This window comes from Macrobrachium nipponense, chromosome 30 (genome assembly GCF_015104395.2).
Source record: "Macrobrachium nipponense isolate FS-2020 chromosome 30, ASM1510439v2, whole genome shotgun sequence".
NCBI lineage: Eukaryota > Metazoa > Arthropoda > Malacostraca > Decapoda > Palaemonidae > Macrobrachium > Macrobrachium nipponense.
In genome coordinates, this window is record NC_087218.1 from 23,715,956 (window position 1) to 23,723,455 (window position 7,500).

The window sequence follows — 7,500 nt, forward strand, 5'->3', positions numbered from 1 at the left end:
ATATTATATATAATAATATAATATTATATGCGTATATTAACACAAATTACACACACTACTATTAATTATAATATCATAAATAATATATAATATATATAATATATATATATATTGTATATCTGTGTGTTGTGTGTGTGTGTGTGTTGTTATTAATCTCTTCTATTCTGAATGCTTATTTCAATACTCCGAATGTATCAGTCAGGGAGTTGGACTGATAGCTAAATCGATATGATAAGGAGAAAGACTCATGTAATTCCAACCGTCTTGCTCCTATCAAGGGTAACTTTAAATCCCATTAGCAAAGTAATGTAGATTTTAGATAGATTATAATTAGATTAGAGAAAAAGGCAACATTAGGAATAAGTAGATACAAATAGAAAATACATACGGAAAAAATTGCATTCACATGTAGGTCATGACAAGCATAGTTGCGTAGATAGAATAATTCCTTGATTCATTCTTTGACATCTGAATGATTGAACATGACTGTTGAGAAAATGTATCAAGGTGCTCAGCTTTAGCAGAATTAGTCGATTGGATAAGAATAAGGTCCCTACTTTTGTATGTGAATTGGCAGTGTGTTTTGCCTTTTGTAGATGCACATCAACGATACATCTGATGACTAGGCCAGTCCCTTACAACGCTTCTGATTGGCTGTTGAGAAGCCATTCACAGGGCTGGAAACTCTCAGTCTCTCTCGAGATTTCACATACGCCGGATGTATGTTCCACTTCCCCTGAGGGATACGTCTTTCTAAAGTATCCCCCATGAGAGGTGGAACATACATCCTGCCTATGTGAACTCTCTCGAGAGACTGAGAGTTTCCAGCCCTGTGATTGGCTCATCAACCACCAATCAGGAGCGTCGTTAGGGACTGGCCTAGACATCGGATGCACGGTCGATGTGAATCTACCATAGGATTCCGTGTCACTCTGATTTCGTGTGTCGGTTCTTTTGCCCGTTTTTGTTCCATAAACGTCCAGACAGACAAAGCAAAATACGAACATGGCGATGCAGGCTGGTGGACAAACATTATTAAACAGAGTGAATACGTGTTATACTCGTAATTACGTCATCGGGTTTGGGAAATATACATTTAGAAAAAAAAGCAAAATCAGAACTGAATGCAGTATATGTAAATCGCCAAACTCATCGGTTTTAAGCCTCAATTAGTGTAGCACAAACTGAATGAGTTCTCGATTGACTCTGTACATTTCTAGTTACTGGTAATTGCAAATAAGCCAAGTGGTAATGGTTATGCTCGCAGTCTATTGGCTGTAAAACACGCTCTCACGCGCGTACGCACGCACGCACTTAAATACGCTTTCATTTGTACTGTAAAAGCAAATGAAGCAGTTGGCTGGGGTTACTAGGGTTGTCTGTTGGTTGTAAAACATGCACAGACCAATACAGACACATACGCATTACACATACATACATACACACACAAGAAGAAGCAGACATGAATATACAAAACTGAGATTTGAGATGATGGTTAATTCAGTAGAACTGGAATCCATACAAGCATGATTGGGTCGTATCTTTATGGAATAGTGATATGTAGACACTAAGTATATCTCTTGAATATTCTTAAAACTTTATCTGATAAAGTAAATAATCTTCCGAGATAAGTGGGAGTAACAGCGGCTAAATTACGAAGAAATAGAGTGATTACAATAACCTGAGGAAAGGATCAATCAGAAGATAGATCAGCGCATGCGTATGTGTGTTAGTCATCAAAGAGAATGGAAATGATTTGTAGATGAGATAGTTCAGGAACAAGAGAAGCAAAAAACTTCTAATACTGACGGTAAAGGATTACCCTGATTGTGGTTTTATTGCTTATTTTACTTAAAGGGCCCGTCATACCTTTGCAGAGTCTTTACAGTCAGTGAAACAGATTTAAATCAGTAAAATTTTATTCACAAATTTTGCCTTTTTTTTTTTTTTAGACTACTTGCATTTCATAGTGTATGCACACACACACATACGCATATATAGACATATATATATATATATATATATATATATATATATATTATATATATATATATATATATATATACATATATATATATATATGTATATATATATATATATATATATATATATATTATATATATATATATATAGTTAGTTTGTATTTTTCTTGTTGTAATACAGATCATCTAAAGAGACAGCTCTTTGCATTTCTACTGCGACACTCTAGTATAATATAGATGTGAAAGTATTATCTGATAAATTATTTTTGCAATGAGTTGCATCAGTCACTTATTACAGTTCTTTGAATCTCATTTCCCATATTCTGTTGAATTAATTATTGTGGTAATTTTGATTTTGATTTCGCTGGTTGTAAAAAAAAAAAAACCTTTCCAGAGAAACATTATTAGTTCTTTTTATTCCGCATAGCCAGACAATTTAGACAAACCATTATCTCCACCCATTATTAGGGTTTTAAATTTGGAAAAATCGATCTCTCCTCTCTCTTGAAAATGTTTGTGTGTGTGTGTGTGTGTGTGTGTGATTTAGGGAGAGTCCAGATAATTGCGCGCTGAAATAAAATTCAGAGTAATCGTCTGACGGAGAATTTATTGTCGGCACAGAGGCATATGTCTTGCGTGTCACTAGACGATGATATTACCCAGAATTTTATGGGTTACTATTCCTCATGCTGCGATATATTATGAAGATGAGGCAATTTCATAATGTCTCTACAGATTTTTTTCGGGATTATTTTTTTGAGAAAGGATTCAAAGATTCGGGGATTGGGTTGTTTGTTCTTCAAAAAAACCATATGTGAACTCCGAGTGGTAGGCAGGCAAATGAAGAGAGAGAGAGAAGAGAGATAGAGGACGAAGAGAGAAGATGAGAGAGAGAGAAGAGAGAGAGAGAGAGGCGGGGGTTAGGGGTTTAGGAATTGTCTAAATATTTTCCGGTAGATTTATAGAAATAAAATTTAGATAAAGAACATGGCAGGTGAAAGTAGGTGCAAATTAAAGTCTATTTAATTCTGTAAGGGTAACATTAAACCTTTTCACAAATTATATATATATATATATATATATATATATATATATATATATATATATATATATATATAAATACACACACACACACACACATATATATATATATATATATATATAGAGAGAGAGAGAGAGAGAGAGAGAGAGAGAGAGAGAGTAAGAAAATGTTGAGAGCGTATTGATTAGATTCGTGTATTTGTGACAATCCCAGTAACATTTTAGCTTCTATAGTTGCAATGAATTTTCCGGTGTGTTAGTTCTAACCTACTTCATGACCAAGAAACATAAGAAAGAGGCTCAGCTCGATTTGTAAGATCCAAAACAGTACCATCTTTCCCATTTCCAAGATAAACTGGTTTCTAGAAAGTACGGGTGTCATAGAATTGATGGGCTTAAGGTTGGTATGTATAGATTTTGTAATATCGAATTAAATTAAAGTTGGAAGTAGAGATAGATTCTTTGATTTTTAGATTATTTATCAAAACCTTACAGGCTACTGGTTTGCCAAACTCGATTCCCATATCCAATTGGTAAGCTTCACATTATGCCGAGGGCGAGAAATCTGATTACTCATTAGCAGTACATTAAAGGTACAATCGAATGATAGTCGTGAGTGTATGTATGTATGTATGTATGTATGCATGCATATTTACACATACATACACACACACTCACACACACACAGGCTCATATATATATATATATATATATATATATATATATATATATATATATATTATATATGTATATATATATATATATATATATATATATATATATAAAGTATAAAACGGCCCATTAAGTAGTTTAAAGGTAAGGGCTAGTATATCTCGGTGGACTAACTTTCACCCTTATGAAGTAGTTCACTACTTGAAAAGGGTGGAAGTTAGTCCACCAAAACACAGTCCTTAGCTTTAGACCAGGTTTTGTTTTTAATGGGCCTTTTATACTTGAGACGTATCCTGTTTTACAGAAGAATTTATTTGCATATATATATATATATATATATATAGTATATATAATATATATATATATATATTATAATATACTATATATATAGGTAAAGGAATAAGCCACATCCCTCATGGCTTGGATTCCTTTATTTTTGGATTTATCACGTTCGAAATTTTCGTGATTCAGTTATATATATATATATATATATATATATATATATATATATATATATATATATATATATATATATATATATATATATATATATATAAAATTGTCTCTTTGCGTGTATCACGAAAACCTTTCCTTTTTGCTATTTTGTGCCTTGTCTCTTTCGTACAAATTGAAGACTACTTCACGTGGCCGAGGTCTGATAGAAAAGGTTTTAATCATCTTCGTTCAGGAACCAATCAGATTTATCGAGCGTCCGTCTTTTTCCTCCTGACGGCGGGGTCCTCCTCCCCCTCCTCCTCCGCCTTTCTGGCATGCGAGGAAGTTTTACGGCTTTTGATTTTCCCCCCAATTATGCGATTTCATCATTTCTGCCTTCCCCTTCCCCCCAGTACCTGCGGAGAAGAAGGAAGGAGGCCATCCGTCTCATTTTATGTCTTACTTTGTATTTAACCAGCCCATTTAAGGCGCAATATTCCTGTCGATAGAGACATCATTCTAACTTCGAAAGCACACCCCCACCAACAACTTCGACGCCCTTACCCATCCGCCCACTCGCCCACACGCCCATCGTCCCCCATCTAGGGGGCTTCACCCGCCCAACTCCGCCCATTCGGTTCCCTGCCAGCTCCGGCCTTCAGAAAGATTATAACAGTTAATCATCTCAACGTCACGGAATCGTCAATCCATTTTCTTTATCCCATAATAATGGCTATTATATGCTGGCTTTTAAATTCATCCCTTTTAACGAAGATTATATATTCCCAAATTAGTTCCCATACCCGGTTCCTTCCTTCAGTGTTTCCTCCCCTCCCCCCATCCTTCATATGTAGCACCGAAGGTTTTTGATAAGGCTTTATCATTTCACTTTAACTTTCCGTGAGATGTTCTTATTGTGATATTTGTTGCTTAGTCAACGAAAATTATGAGGCGAGTGACGCAGTGTACGGTGGTGGGTTCGACGTGTTGCTGATGAGTCCTCTATGTAGGAGTATGAAGTTGCTAAATGTGGCAGTGATCATTATCCTCTTTTTTTCTGTGCCCCACCCCCCTCCCCCCTATGAGAGGGAAAACGGATTAACGATGAAAAACTATATGCAAACTTTATATAGAAAAGTGTATATGTATATATACTTATCCAAATACATATATAGATATATATGCATACATGTCCGTATATATATTTCTATAAGCTTGTTTTATATGGTACTTTTACATTTTGAATAAAAGCGCGGATGGTAGGAATAGCCAATGTTTTTCAGTTGCTAACAAAATAGCCCGATTTACACTCCTACAATATATAAAAAAAGGGCTCTACTTTTGTACCCTAGGGCAACGTTGGAGAGAATGCAGCCAAATGAAATAAATAGATAAGACTTCGGTAAGGTTTCTGTAGGTATTTCTCTCAACCGGGACTAGTTTTGTATCTATCAGAGGAAAATATCTGACATTTTCACCAAGTTGTTCCCTGACCTGAAGGGATTATTTCTTTGTTTACCATGCCACAGTTTCGGATGGTAAATCGTAACACGGTAAGGCAATGCAAAGTTTACAAAATCAACTCAAAAGTTTTGGTTTCCGAGTTTATAATTTAGATAACTTTTTTTTTTCTTTTTTGCTAAATAGAAAAGGCATAACTTATCCGAATTTAAAGGGGTGTTTTCAAAGTCTGACCAGATGGAAAAGTAAATAGACAAATAGCTTTAGTTGATATGCTAACCTTGACCTCATTTCAGGAAATCGCTATCACCTGTCTGACCCAGAATCAACCAAGATCGATTTCGTCCAGGTGTGGTTACCGCAATATCGATTTGACGACCAAGGTCGCATAAGTGAATACGCTTTTCCAGTCTGAAGATTTTCAGACTTGACCCCTTCACTCCCCCACTTCTGATAATTTTCAGACTTAACCCCCCATCCACCTCAATGATAATTTTCAAATTAAACCCCATCCAGCCCTGTGATCATTTTTCAGACTTAAACCCCATCTACACCTATGATAATTTCCAGATTTAACCCCATGATCACTTTCAAAGTGAATATCCATCCACCCAATGATGATTTTGAGACTTAACCCCATCCATCCCCCGTTAAAACTTTCAGAGTCAACCCCCATCTACCCCCATGATAATATTCAGACTTAAACGTCTTCCCTTACCTCTACACACCTTTAAAGGGAAAAAAAAAAAAAAAAAAAAAAAAAAAAAAAAAAAAAAAAAAAAACAAAAAAAAAAAAAAAAAAACTCCCACTGTTTCCCTTCCGTGTATCCGTTGTCTTCAAAAAAATGAAATGGAAAAAAGTCCGGCGTACCTCCCTCCCTCTGTAATAGTTCCACGCCATTAACGTCATTACTTTGACCAGTATTTCATGTCGGGTATATCCTCCAACACCACAAGTTTTCTTTTCCTTCTGTAACTGAAATTACGTATGTAAAACGGGACACAGACCTCTACTTCTCCCAGGACTATTAAATTTAACGAACTAAAACTTTGGCTGCCGTTAATGTTTAATGGAAAAAGTTCATAATGCTTTTATGATCTACCCCCTCCCTCCCCCCTTTCCCCCTACCCCACCCAGCTTCCCCTTTCAGAATGGTAGAAGGTATACAGCTTTCTTTTACTGTACGTACTTGAGAGAGAGAGAGAGAGAGAGAGAGAGAGAGAGAGAGAGAGAGAGAGAGGGGGAAGGGGGAGGGGGTATGATTGGGTTGGGGGAAAGAAAAATGGCTGTGGAGAGCATTCAGTTTCGGTGTAGTTTTAAATTGGTTCTCACATTCTAGCATCTCTCTTTCTCTCTCTCTGTTTTGGGCTTTTACATCCAAGGATGTGTTGCTTGGTATTTTAACCATTACATCTATTTTAAAGTGATTTCTTTCCCAAGTGAAAGCAAATTTAGATTAAGCGAGAGCAAGAGACCTTCCTGTGCGATACAGGAGCCGTTCGTGTCTCATTTTCGCACGTATTATTTTAGTAAAGAAATGTAATTCTGTGTTTGTGTGTGTGTGTGTTTTTTTTTATTTGCCTGTTTAACTGAGAGCGATGATCGAATCATATCACTGATTCTATCTTCATTGCAAATATAAGTCTGCATGAAAGTTATGAGAAAAGACATACTTTGGTGAAAGTACATTGTAAGTTAATATAAGAAATAACGATGCATATGGTGATAGTTAGTTATTGGCTATCATATCTTTTTGGTTTATGTCAGTGAAATGGAATATCAGATTTAGGCCAAAGGAACTATGAGGTCATTCAGCGTTGGAAGGGACGTTAAAAGTAAAAGGTTTTAAAGGTCTATCAGAGGGAAAACTTCGCATTTGCACTATGAAACAATTGTGAGAAGACGGTT